This window comes from Raphanus sativus, unplaced genomic scaffold (assembly GCF_000801105.2).
Source record: "Raphanus sativus cultivar WK10039 unplaced genomic scaffold, ASM80110v3 Scaffold0541, whole genome shotgun sequence".
In the NCBI taxonomy this organism is placed as follows: Eukaryota; Viridiplantae; Streptophyta; class Magnoliopsida; order Brassicales; family Brassicaceae; genus Raphanus; species Raphanus sativus.
Window position 1 is genome coordinate 17501 of NW_026615859.1, and position 14694 is coordinate 32194.

Genomic DNA, 14694 nt, shown 5'->3' on the forward strand with positions numbered 1-14694 from the left:
CCAAGGTTGATCTTGAACCTAATCCAGGTCATACAATAACCGAGGTTCCATTCCCCTAACCATTCTATCTAGATCTATGCAATATTGCTAGATCATACCTTTGCTACATCCATGGAGCTTGATAGCTCTTTGTCTCAGCTGCCTTAGATGTCTAGCTAGCTCATCCAGCTAGCTGAACTGAACCACTTCACTTGAGGTTCCCAACTCTCTTCCAGCTGATTGAGCTGCGAGGTAGCTTTGCCTAGCTCCCCGTCCACTCGTCCAACTCCCTTATACCTGTATAAACTCTCCCCCTAGGTACTTAGTCATTCAACCAACCATCCCCACAGACCAAGTACCATTGGGAAGTCTTCAGCTGCAAAACCAACCACAAGCAAACATGCTCCAAAAACTAATTAAAATTCATGATAATTCATGATAATTCATAACTAAGAGAATGGTCAAGTCAGATTTCTCAGAACTGGCCTCGATCATACTGATCTCCCCATCAACAGCCCATATGGCCATAACTGACCACCTCTAAATCAGTGAGATAAAACTAATCTTCACCATGATAATTCATGATAAATACCCATTAAGAGATATTTGAAGTCGGATCCTAACAATTCCTTCAGGAACTATCAGATCTCCACTTACCTGCCCAACCAAGGCTATGGAGAGATTTCTTTGAATCGGCCACTCCATGGTTCAGTACCTCCATGTCTGAACAACATAGAATAGGATTAATAATGCCCACCAGTTCCTGAGTCAATCAACCAACCACCCCACATGACTCAGAACTGATGAGTCTTCACTCCTCCTAACCGGCCATGGAACTATATCCCACTGAACATGATTAGTGTTGCTCTTACCACTGGTGCATCCTTTGATCAATCAGACCAGACACCTTGATCCATCATCCATGGATAAGGTCGTCCATCCTTTCCCATGATCAGATCACACACAGCCTTCCTTGTATAAACACACCAGCACAATACTTGTGGTCCATACAACCAAGTACTAGCCTTACTCCTCTCCTTTGCTTGCTGTTGGATCCAAACGAATTGGACCTTACACTCCCACATGGTTCCTCTGGCTCTAGGACTCCCATGTGTCTAATCAGTGGGTCGGACTCATGGTTCACACCATGCTCAAACCCAACACCAAACCATGATCCATCATGGATCACTATCCAATGAACAGTATCTAACCATCATCCCACATGGATGAGTTAGATCAGTTATGATCCGCCCCTTTTCCAGGGTCCTGTATCCCTACAATACATCACCATATATGGTCTCCAAGGGCGTGCCATACTTGGCCTCATATGCACCTCAAAGACACCAACATAAACCACAAAGTAATCATATGTACATGTTACCTTATACTTGATCTTACTAGATCTTGTGCTTCCTGTATCATGCCTGGCCATGCTCCTCCATTGCACGCCTCTACCAAGCCTTATCATATACCTCCAGTATTGATAAGACCCAATCATGGGTCGCACCCATCATCCATTTCATGGAACTTCCATGAAACCAGTTTCTGCACTGCATCCACCTTCAAGGCTGTACATGCCTTTGGGAGTGGAGACCGGCTTCTCCATTCTCTTCTGACCATTTGCGTGTGTCCCTAAGACACAGAGGAAGCCTAGGGTGTGTTCATCCATGATCAAACACCACCCAAGGGTCGTCCATCACTTCTCACTTCAGTGGCCATGAAACTGCCTTTCTACACACCACTGCCCTTAAGGCTGCTCTTGGACTTTGAGAGTGAATCCGGTCATCTCCCTTCTTCCCTGGCTATTTGGATGTGTAGTAAGGATGTAGAGGAATCCTGGGACGTGTTCATCAATGGTGAAAACCCATCACAGGGTCGTTCATAACTTCCCCCTTGATTGCCCACAAAACTGCCTCTTTGCTGCCTTCAAACCACCCTGGTGTTGGATGGTGCAATCCGACCGTATCTCTCTTTTTAATCTGGTTTTCTTTTGTGTTTCAGGGTGTAGAATGAAGCCCTGGTGTTCCTGCAAAGGCACGGACTTGCCTGATATATAGAGAAGGGGTGGTTACTTCTTAACCATTGTATCCCTCATTAACATTTCTGGCCATTGATTTAATCAATGGTCCAGATCACACCTGTTCGCCTATGGCAGTTACCAGACGTCCTTGACAGCCTAACTGCCTCTAGACATGTCACAAACAAGTCCTAGCTGGTGCCCAAGCCCCTGGTCTGATCCCAAGTGCCCACCGGCTCACAGGCACACCCGGGTGTCCACATGGTCCGACCACTGTCCGGACCTGGCCCAACTGCCCAAGACTTGAACACTCAGTCTAGCTGAGTTGAGCAGATCCCCAGCTGACCCAGCTGAGTGAGCTAGTTCATCCAGCTCAGGGAGCTGACACACTCTTCCGTGAGCTACACTGAGCTGCACTACACTTCATCTAGCTGGTCGAGCTTGCTCACTGCATCGCCCAGCTGCCATACACTTTGTACAGCTCCTTTATACTTGTCTCCTTCTTGGTTTAGCTATATCTTAGCTTCCTGATGCCCTTAACCTTACTTCCAGGCCATGATACCCTTGTTTTAAGGTCACATGACCTGACTGGTGCGTCTCCTTGCACCATGGTCGATCCTAATGATCATATCCAGGATCAGGGACATGACAAGTCTCCCCCACTTGTGATGGATTCGTCCTCGAATCCAGTGGTGCTGTCGTCTTGTTTGATGCCAAAGGTTCCACCAAACTCTTTTGCATCATCATCCTTGTTCATTTTCACCGATCACCTTTTTGATCAATGTATGAATAAGTCTCCCCCACTTGGGCGGAACACACTAGAATCCGAACCAAATGGTCCTTGCCTCTTACATATCGCACAATAACAGACTTGTGTACCGAACTCAACTTTCTAAGTCGCAGTCCTAGTATACACCAAGTCAATTATTCTCTGAGACTAGTCCATGACTAGATCATTTTCAGTCCTTAAGATCTTACTGCATACTCGAGTCTTAGTAGATTTACCCAATCTCCAAGACACGCGATGTATCAGTCAAGTCTTTAAAGAACTCGATCACATTTCGGTCCTGTCCACTCCGGGACTCCACCGTTTCATTCCAACCAGAAGTCAATCTCCGACTTGGTTGTCATGCGACTCTCGTCCCTCACTGGACTTAGTCGACTTCATTCCAACCCTAGGTCAATCTCCGACTTGGTTGTCCTGCGACTCTCGTCCCTCCTTGGACTTGGTCGACTTCATTCCAACCCTAGGTCAATCTCCGACTTGGTTGTGCTGCGACCCTCGTCCTTTACTGGACTTAGTCGACTTCAGCTCGGCCATCACGGCAGGAGCCATGCAGTATGGGTTCTTTGACATTGGGGCCGTCCCTGGTTCCAGTTCTATTATGAACGGGTCAGTCCTATCAGGGGGAATGCCCTGTAGCGCCCGAAACACATCCTCGAACTCACTGACCAGCGGTATCCCGTCCGGGCCACCAACCCCTACGACCTCCTTAGTGGTGGTTGTGGCTATACAAGCTTCACAACCTAGCTCCAGCATCCTTTCTGCCGGACTGCTGATAACACTAAGCATCTAGAGGCCGAATTAATACCTTGGTACTTGATCGGGGGTCCACACCCACTCTCAAACTGCATCCTCTCATGATGACAGTCCAAGGTGGCCCGATTCTTGCCAAGCCAGTCCATGCCTATGATCACCTCGTGATTCTTAAGGCGGACCACAATCAGATCCACATACATTAAGTACCTAGATGAGTAAGATATCGGTTTGATCACACATTTGGAAAACGTCCCATACCATTCTCCAAAGTGTCACACTTCTGTGAATGTCCCATACCATTCACAAGAGTGTTTATAATATACCTCAATCCCCATCATACTAAGCCACTTAACATCGTGTTCTCAATCCATTCAACTTGATCTAAGGAATCCCACATTGACTTATACCGAGTCCAAGCTGATCCATCTGATATCAAGCCACTCGTATACTAGCCATGTAGCGTCTTCCTTAAACCAACTTGAACCTCGCAAATGCTCACTTGTTTTGAACGGCCACCAAGGATAACACTTACCCCTAAAGAGTGCTGCACGTTTCTTTCAACCTAAGCCACTCTCAGGTTCATGTTACTTCCCTGGTCCAGTCGTCCATAAAAGATCTTGCATTGCATCGATCCGTCCAATCCGTCTATTATTTCCAGATAACTAGATCAACCAACCTTCTGTTTCAGGATCTTGTCCTTGGAGAATGCATCTTGGCCAAGCCGGTTCACCTTGGTCGATCCTAATGATCATATCCAGGATCAGGGACATGACACAAGCTGCTGTAAGTATGAAGGCAAATTAGTATATGCCTCTTCTGCGTTTCCCCTTCCATTTTCGATAGCAATCTCTCTAGATTTCCAAGCAGTCCAGTAAGAGATGGGTACACTGTGGTCTATCCTCATCTTCTCTCTTATAGCTCCCGGTCGTGGGCCACTTCCGGTTCCAACGTACTTCTTCCTTATCATACCTCCAACAACGGATGATGTTGCGTGTTTCCTGAACCGACCTCTCTCATCCACTGTGCACTGGTGTTTGTTCTCCAGTGTCTTGATTTCAAACTGCGCGCATCCAGGTAGCTTAGTGGCGTAAACCCTCCAGTAGCATCTAAGTCCACTGCACTCGAGCACCACCTTCCCGGGTTCTGACTTTTTGACAAAGTACCTGAACTTGGTAGCCAAAGCATAGAGTTACATGTGTGTCTTGAAGGCATCTCTGTCGACAAACACTTGCCCCACATACATATGATCGGTTCTTGACACATCGGTGCCATCTGCAGAATGCCATAAAATAAAAACGGTATTAATAACTGTAGTAAACGTTGCTTTGTTAACCCAACAACCAACTTATTTAACATCTAATTTTTCATTTAAAGCTACCCATATCAGCGTTTCAGCGAGAAATGTTTACCCCATATTATTTACCTTATACGATACCATAATTACTTAAACGCTAACTAATTAATTTACGCTCTAAGATCCTTATTACCATGGATCTGAAAATTATCATCATCAAGTCCATCATCAGGCATCATGAAACTTGCACCGCCGGTATCCGTACCCATATCCAGACTCAGGAAAGGGGCTTCATGCGTGTCAGGCCCCGTCGCCACCCCCTTGCCTTTGTCTCTTGCACTGTGAAGTTTCGCAACAGCATCACTTGTACCTGTTAAATGTAGATTTTGCATTTAATTTTTTTTGTTTGCAATCAATGTTATTAATGTTCTATTACTGCGCACAACTAATAAAATTAGAGATCAAACCTATAGCTAATGTCAGGTTGCCTATTTCCGGTGATGCATGAGGCATCTGTGAAAGCCTGATAACCCCTTCACCACCTTCGGTCCAGACATCCATATCGTCAGACAAGTCAGTCTCTGACCTGCTTACATCCTCATTGACTATTGGCTTGTCATGTTCATTCCTCATCACAACCACAGCGTCTTTCCTGATTGCTTCCATCTGCTCGTTGTTGCAGATGCTCATTAGCCTTTCCTCTTTAATTTGGAGATACCCACTGCGCCTCATGCCTGTAGTCCATAAAAACATAAGTATCAGTCACAGCAATAGTTAGCTACTAATTTTTTCCGAAACGGACAACTTCAAATTCATTCATATATACGTAACACATTTGTTAGTTGCTAAGCCTATTGGTATCGGATTACCATATAAGTAAGGTGTTAATTGATAACACCTTCCACAAATTATCAGATGAGACACCATAAATTTTTCTTTTAACGCCTAACTGTTTTAGTAACATCATAGGTAAACTCTTATTTGCCGGTTGTTACTATGTGTAACATCTACGTAAGGTTTTAACTGATAACATATTCTATTAACTAGGGTATGCACCTAGACTGATAAATATCCGTTTAACGCCTTAATGTTTTCGTAACATCATAGGTAAGCTCTTATTAGTCGGTTGTTACTATGTTTAACATCTACGAAAGGTGTTAACTGATAACATATTCTATTAACTAGCAGACGCACTTGGACTGATAACAGATCCTTCTAACGCCTAACTGTTTTAGTTACATCTAAGGTAAGCTCTTATTTACAACAAACAAGTTTACCTCTCCAAGGGGTTGGTTTCCCCAGAACAACATCTGTCCCGTCTTCAGCAACGTCGTACTCCTCCCGGCGCAAACTCATGTATCTTTCAACATTTTGGTGTCCAAAAGCCACGCAGAGATGGAGGTCGGCGAAATCCATCCTCACCGCCATGAAGAGTTCAACATCCCCGTCCTCCAGTATGTCCACAGGCGGAGTTGTGTTGTCTCCGGGTACCTTCATCCATGTTGGAAAGTCATATGTCAGAGCAACTGGTTCTGAAGGTAGCACACGATATTTCCCCCTCACCATCTCCAAAACAGAGTCATAAGTCTCATTCTCCTTCAGAACCACATTGTACTTCACTTCAACGTGATCCATTTCGAACTTCCATATTCCTTGTGCAAGTCTTTGCCAGTCCCCAACAACTACTCTCACCAGATGTCCCATCGTTCCTTTTGCACAACACCCAAATGTAAAGACTGAGTATCAACAAAAGCTCGATCTATCAAGAACATGATACTGAAACTTAGTAGAATCTGAGTAAACACAAAAAAGCAAATATTTTTGATAAAGCTTACCGTCTTCGAGAACGAACACTGTCAAACGAGTCCCTAGCCTCCAAACTCTCAATCACAGTTTTCGTTTTCACTAAACCTCTCTCCTAAATCTCTTACCCTCTGCTAAGCTTTTATATTCACTCTCTATTAACCCTAGTAACAATCTTTTCACCCGATACACACTCAAAATAACATTTACCGACGCAATCACCATCATAACGGAGCTGTTTCACTCCTTTACCCATGAGTCTGTCGGGTGATCCGCCGTCCATCGTCTGACCACCTTTTCTGAAGATTTGCGCACCAAATCTGATATCCTAAACACTCTGACACACGCCTCGTACTATCGTTGTATCTGTTATCGATAAAGGAAGGGTATTATAGTCCATTCAGGCACAAAAGGTTACGACCTTTTTGGTTTCCGGAAACCAGGGTTATATCGCAAATTTGGGCCCTTCTTGGGTATATTGTGCCCATTAGCCCTAGAAAGTATATACTACATAAAAATTAAAATTATTATCATTCACAAAAATATGGAAAGTATTAATTATCATAGTTATAGAGAATATTCTATTTTTAGTTTAAATTAAATGACAATAAGAAGACTTGTAAATATATTAAAATGTAGGGGCAGAATCCTAAATATTTAGAATAGAATCCTACTTTAATATTATAGATAAGATTTTGATCCGCGCTTTTAAAGCGCATATATATTTTTATTTTAATAAAATTTAATTGAATTTGTAATTTTGATTAGAGAATAAATAATTTTAAAATTTTCTATTTGTGTTTCAAAAAAAATTGTTCTATTATAATAATTAATTTTTAAGCGGTGTTTTCATATCCAATCCAGACCTATGATTGAACAGATAAATCCAGTGATATGTGTATAATTCAGTTAAATTTAATTTAAAAATTATAATTACAATCTTAGAAAACCTGGTAAAATTCTAAAAATCCGCTATTAACCTAAGATCCGATATGAGATGACCCGCTGAAAACCAAAAAAAAAAAAAAATTTTGAAATGTTTATTAAATAATTCATACTTCTTAATATAATATAAATTGAAAAAGTTAACTATTTAGATTTTAATGAGATTTGTATTATATCATTTGAAAAAAATGAAACAGTGGTAATAGGAAATTTTATGATTGATATGAAAATATTATTTTATTTTTTGGTTACTATGATAAGTTTGTATTTTTATTTATGTTTAGATCTAAAACTTAATTTTAAGATAAGTTTTAAAAAAACTGAACAATCAAAATTGGCATATCATTATTAAGTAAAAAAATGACATAATATTTTTTTTAATTTTCATGTATATATTCATATCCGATCTTTAGATAATATTATAGATAAAAAAAATATTCAAATTAAATGGAAAGTATATACTGCATAAAAATTAAAATTATTATCATTCACAAAATATGGAAAGTATTAATTATCATAGTTATTGAGAATATTCTATTTTTAGTTTAAATTAAATGACAATAAGAAGACTTGTAAATATATTAAAATGCAGGGGCAGAATCCTAAATATTTAGAATAGGATCCTACTTTAATAGTATAGACTAGATTTTGATCCGCGCTTTTAAAGCGCAGATATATTTTTATTTTAATAAAATTTAATTGAATTTGTAATTTTTATTAGAGAATAAATAATTTTAAAGTTTTCTATTTGTTTTTCAAAAAAAATTGTTCTATTATAATAATTGATTTTCAAGCGGTGTTTTCATATCCAATCCAGACCTATGATTGAACCGATAATCCAGTGATATGTGTATAATTCAGTTAAATTCAATTTAAAAATTATAATTACTATCTTAGAAAACCTGGTAAAAATCTAAAAATCCGCTATTAACCTAAGATCCGATATGAGATGACCCGCTGAAAACCAAAAAAAAATATTTTTTTGAAATGTTTATTAAATAATTCATACTTCTTAATATAATATAAAATTGAAAAAGTAATTATTTAGATTTTAATGAGATTTGTATTATATCATTTGAAAAAAATGTAACAGTAGTAATAGGAAATTTTATTATTGATATGAAAATATTATTTTATTTTTTGGTTACTATGATAAGTTTGTATTTTTATTTATGTTTAGATCTAAAACTTAATTTTAGGATAAGTTTTTAAAAAAATTGAACACTCAAAATTGGCATATCATTATTATGTAAAAAATGACATAATTTTTTTTTTTAATTTTCATGTATATATTCATATCCGATCTTTAGATAATATTATAGATAAAAAAACAATATTCAAATTAAATGGAAATTATATACTGCATAAAAATTAAAATTATTATCATTCACAAAATATGGAAAGTATTAATTATCATATTTATAGAGAATATTCTATTTTTAGTTTAAATTAAATATCAATGGGAAGACTTGTAAATATATTGAAATGTAGAGATAGAATCCTAAATTTTTAAAATAGGATCCTACTTTAATAGTATAGATTACATTCAGTGCTATTATAGATTAAGCACGTAGTAAAACTTCCCATAACAGAAGAAAAAAATTGAATGTGTCGTCTCCATTTAAAACTTCAGAATTAGCTAGTCTATTATGTTGTCTATGATTTTTTATTTTCTTTAGCAAAAAAAAGTCTATTATGTTGTCAAAAGAGTTACCAATTAGATCCCATCCATTCTAAAGTAATGAAAAAAAATATGAACACGAATATTTGATCAGTTTATCTCGGTGACAATTAACGTGTTATCCTTATTTTTCAATCAATAATGAACAACAAAGATAACATATTAATTACTAAACATATAATCAAACAAAGTTATTGTAACAAGAAGCCGCTCGCCGGCCCAGAGGGAAGCCACACAAGTCACCGATTGGGGCATCTGATTTAAAAGGGCACTAGATTTTGATCCACGCTTTAAAAGAGTCGGTATATTTTTATTTTTATAAAATTTAATTGAATTTGTAATTTTGATTAAAATTTTAAAATTTTCTATTTATGTTTCAAAAAATTGTTTATTATAATAATTAATTTTCAAACGGTGTTTTCATATCCAACCCAGACATATGATTGAACAGATAAATCCAGTGATAAGTGTATAATTTAGTTCAATTTAATAAAAATAATTGTAACTATAATCTTAGAAAACCTGGTAAAAATCTAAAAATCCTCTATTAACCTAAGATCCGATATGAAATGACCCGCTGAAAACCAAAAAAAAATAAATAATGTTTTTGAAATGTTTATTAAATAATTCATACTTCTTAATATTATATAAAATTGAAAAAGTAACCATTTAGACTTTAATGAGATTTGTATTATGTCATTTGAAGAAAATGGAACAATGGTAATAGAAAACTTTATTATTGATATTAAAATATTATTTTCTTTTTTTGGTTACTATGATATGTTTGTATTTTTATCTATTTTTAGATCTAAAATTTAGTTTTAAGATAAGTTTGAAAAAAATTGAACACTCAAAATTGGCATATCATTATTATGTAAAATGACATAATAATATTTTTTAATTTGCATGTATATATTCATATCCGATCTTTAAATAATATTATAGATGAAAAGATGATATCAAAGTATATATTGCATAAAAATTAAAATTATTATCATTCACAAAATATAGAAAGTATTAATTACCATAGTTATAGAGAATATTCTATTTTTTGTTTAAATTAAATGTCAATGGAAAGACTTGTAAATATATTGAAATGCAGGAGCAGAATCCTAAATTTTTAAAATAAGATCCTGCTTTAATAGTATAGATATTTCAAATTTATGTTCTTATTAATGTTTATAAATAAAGAAAATTGATATGCTTTTTACTTAATATAATACTAACATTTTTAGTTATAATAATTTGAAATCATAATTTTTAAACTTAAAAACTTCAAAATGATAAGTTCAAAAAAAAAATCAAATAATATGCATTAAAAAATAATTGATGATAATATGTTTACAAGACTAATATTTTTATGAGAATTAATATCAAAAAATTGCAAAGCCTAGTAAAGTACTTTTTGTTAAAAATGGAAGATTGTTATCAAACACATACATTGCTTAATGTGTATTGCTAACTATTGATTATCATAGCTAAAACATTTTCTGAGATTAAAATTGATATACATTTATTTGTGGTTTACTATGTTACACATGAGATTAAATAGATTAATTAAGACTGATATAATTAAATATTTATTAAATTAGTAAGTGATTTTTTCAAGAAGAATGCAACTATATTTTTAGTTTGTTTACTGTTTCTCTATAAAAATTTGACTAGATTTTGATCCGCGCTTTCAAAGAGCGGGTTTATTTTCCTTTACTAAAGCGCGGGTTTATTTTTCTTTATTTTTTTTAAATTGACAAATATTTAGTAAATATCATATTTTCATATATTTGTATTTTTTATAAAAGACTTAAAATTTTTATCTTTCTTTATCGTGTTTCATTTTAAATGAGTATAGGCATGAGCTCAATATCCGGAACCAACCCGAAACCGACCCAAAAATCAGGGTCCCGAACCCGATAAGACCCGGGAAAAATATCCGAATGAGTTCTAAATTGCTATATCCGAAGAACCGGTCCCGAATCCGACCAGAACCGAGAACCGAATGAGTACCCGAAGATACCCGAAATGTGAATATATATCTAAAAATATATGTTATAATTATATTTATAATTATTTTAATATTTTAAATTAATATTATAAGTTACTATAGTAGTTATTTTCGGTACTTTTGAGTATTTTTGGATAAGATGTGATAATTTGGATAAAAGTTTACCCAAAAAAACTTTATAGAATGGATATTTTTGGTTACTTTTGAGTAATTTGGATACAAAAATTTGACCCGAATCAGATACTTTGGTTACTCTTAGTACAAATAACCGAACCCGTTTTAGATACTTTGGTTATTTGGTTATTTTTCAGGTTCTTATGCATGAGAACCGAACCCACCCGGATCTGGAAAGACCCGACTCGAACCCGACCCGAAATTTTATAATAGCCGAATGGGGTTTAATTTCAAAATCCGACCCGAAATTTTAGGTTTTGTTTTATTCCCTTTCTAATCAACATATTTATTTAGTTTTGTGTTAAAAGGAAAAAGATTTTAGAAAGCAAATGTAGAGTACTTTTATATTGATATCATGTTTAAGCACTTCATATAATTTTTAAAATATATTTATTTGAATATAAGTTATATAAAAATTAGTCAACTAAAGAAGTTATAAACATTTTTTAATTGTTTACATAACAGAGTGAAACATTTATATATTAATTCCATATTTACATTGTAATTTAAATTTTTATACAAATCAACATATTTATCTAGTTTGTTGTTGTAAGAAATGATTTTAGAACGCAAATGTACACAGTACTTTTATATTGATTTTTTAAGCAGTTCATATAATTTTTTAAAATATATTTATTTGAATATAAGTTATATAAAAAATTAGTCAAGTAAAGAATTTATAAAAAAAATCAAACTTTTACATAACAGTGTGACATATTTCTATATTAATCCAATATTTACATTGTAATTTTAATTTTGATACAAATTAAAATCATCTGTATTTAAATATTGGGTTTAGTATACATTTTACTAATCAATTGGGTAGAGGTAATGTATGATTCAAATAATTGGACCATAGATGAAAACATTTAAACAAAGATTAAGCCCAACTTTAATAGTTAAACATATTAGTCCGGGAAAATAAGTTAACAAACAAACCTAACCCTTGTTTTTTCTTGACTTCACAATTTTCTGTCGGTGAAACAAATCACGTGTAAGACCCGTACCCGGCCGGCTAGGCCGCGGTCGATGATTCACGTCGCTCGGTCCATACCCTGACCGAACCACTCAATTTTTCGATTTTTATCTGTACTTTCGCCTAAGGGCAAAGTCTATCTTAGACCTTAGCTTAAGACTATCTTAGTCATTCCCTATCTTAGATCCTTTCATCTTATGTACAGCGGAATATTCTCTACTTAACCATTGGTCTAAAACCAATCTAACACTGGTCGGATCGAATCACCTTAGCCATGGTCAGTATACACAACTACTACCAGCTCCAAGGTTGATCCTGAACCTAATCCAGGTCATACAATAACCGAGGTTCCATTCCCCTAACCATTCTATCTAGATCTATGCAATATTGCTAGATCATACCTTTGCCACATCCACAGAGCTTGACAGCTCTTTGTCTCAGCTGCCTTAGCTGTCTAGCTAGCTCATCCAGCTATCTGAACTGAACCACTTCACTTGAGGTTCCCAACTCTCTTCCAGCTGATTGAGCTGCGAGGTAGCTTTGCCTAGCTCCCCGTCCACTCGTCCAACTCCCTTATACCTGTATAAACTCTCCCCCTAGGTACTTAGTCATACAACCAACCATCCCCACAGACCAAGTACCTTTGGGAAGTCTTCAGCTGCAAAAACAACCTCAAGCAAACATGCTCCAAAAACTAATTAAAATTCATGATAATTCATGATAATTCATAACTAAGAGAATGGTCAAGTCAGATTTCTCAAAACTGGCCTCGATCATACTGATCTCGCCCATGAACATCCCATATGGCCATAACTGACCACCTCTAAATCAATGAGATAAAACTAATCTTTCACCATGATAATTCATGATAAATACCCATTAAGAGATATTTGAAGTCATATCCTAACAATTCCCTCTGGAACTATCAGATCTCCACTTACCTGCCCAACCAAGGCCATGGAGAGATTTCTCTGAACCGGCCACTCCCTGGTTCAGTACCTCCATGTCTGAACAACATAGAATAGGATTAATAATTCCCACCAGTTCCTGAGTCAATCAACCAACCACCCCACATGACTCAGAACTGATGAGTCTTCACACATACCTAATCGGCCATGGAACCATGTCCCAATGAACCTGGTCAGTCTTGCTTATCTTAATGGCTCTCAGCCAATCCTGTACCAACCCAAGGTTGATACCTATCATACCATATGATTCCCTTACCTCATTGCCACGGCCTGAAGCCATTGGTAATGCAAAACCATAGATCTGGTTAACTCATGAACCACCATGAATCACAAACTGTTGCATAGCATCTAATTACCATCCCACATGGATGAATTAGTTCAACTATGATCCGCCCCTGTCCTCCAGGTCTTGTATCCCTACAATACATCACCATATATGGTCTCCAAGGGCGTGCCATACTTGACCTCTTATGCACCTCAAGAGACAACAACATAAACCACAAAGTAATCATATGTACATGTTACCTTATACTTGATCTTACTAGATCTTGTACTTCTTGTATCATGTCTGGCCATGCTCCTCCATTGCACGCCTCTACCAAGCCTTATCATATACCTCCAGTATTGATAAGATCCAATCATGGGTCGTGCCCATCATCCATTTCATGGAACTCCCACGAAACCAGTTTCTGCACTGCATCCACCTTCAAGGCTGTACATGCCTTTGGGAGTGGAGTCCGGCCTTCTCCATTCTCTTCTGGCCATTGGCATGTGTCCCTAAGACACAGAGGAAGCCTAGGGTGTGTTCATCCATGATCAAACACCACCCAAGGGTCGTCCATCACTTCTCACTTCAGTGCCCATGAAACTGTCCTTCTACACATCACTGCCCTTAAGGCTGCTCTTGGACTTTGAGAGTGAATCCGGTCATCTCTCTTCTTCCCTGGCTATTTGGATGTGTAGTAAGGATGTATAGGAAGCCTGGGACGTGTTCATCAATGGTGAAAACCCATCACAGGTGTTTAAGGTGAGTTTGGTCAACAGAAAATAGAAGAACTCAAGAGTGGGATGAACAGAGACGTTTTATTAGAGTCGGAATAACGAGGGTACAAGAGTAAGAAAGCCGGCTAGTCGATGCTCGGCGAGCTCCTAGCCGGAAGTACAAGAGAGCGGCGAGATACAAAGAGAATAAAGGAAACCCTAATCTGGCCGCAAGTCTGTGTCTCTAAGTGGTGATACCATTCCTTCTTGTCCTCAACTCCTTATATAGTCTCCTAGGTCGGTTAGTCTCGACCTAATTCGCTTCCCTTTGGTC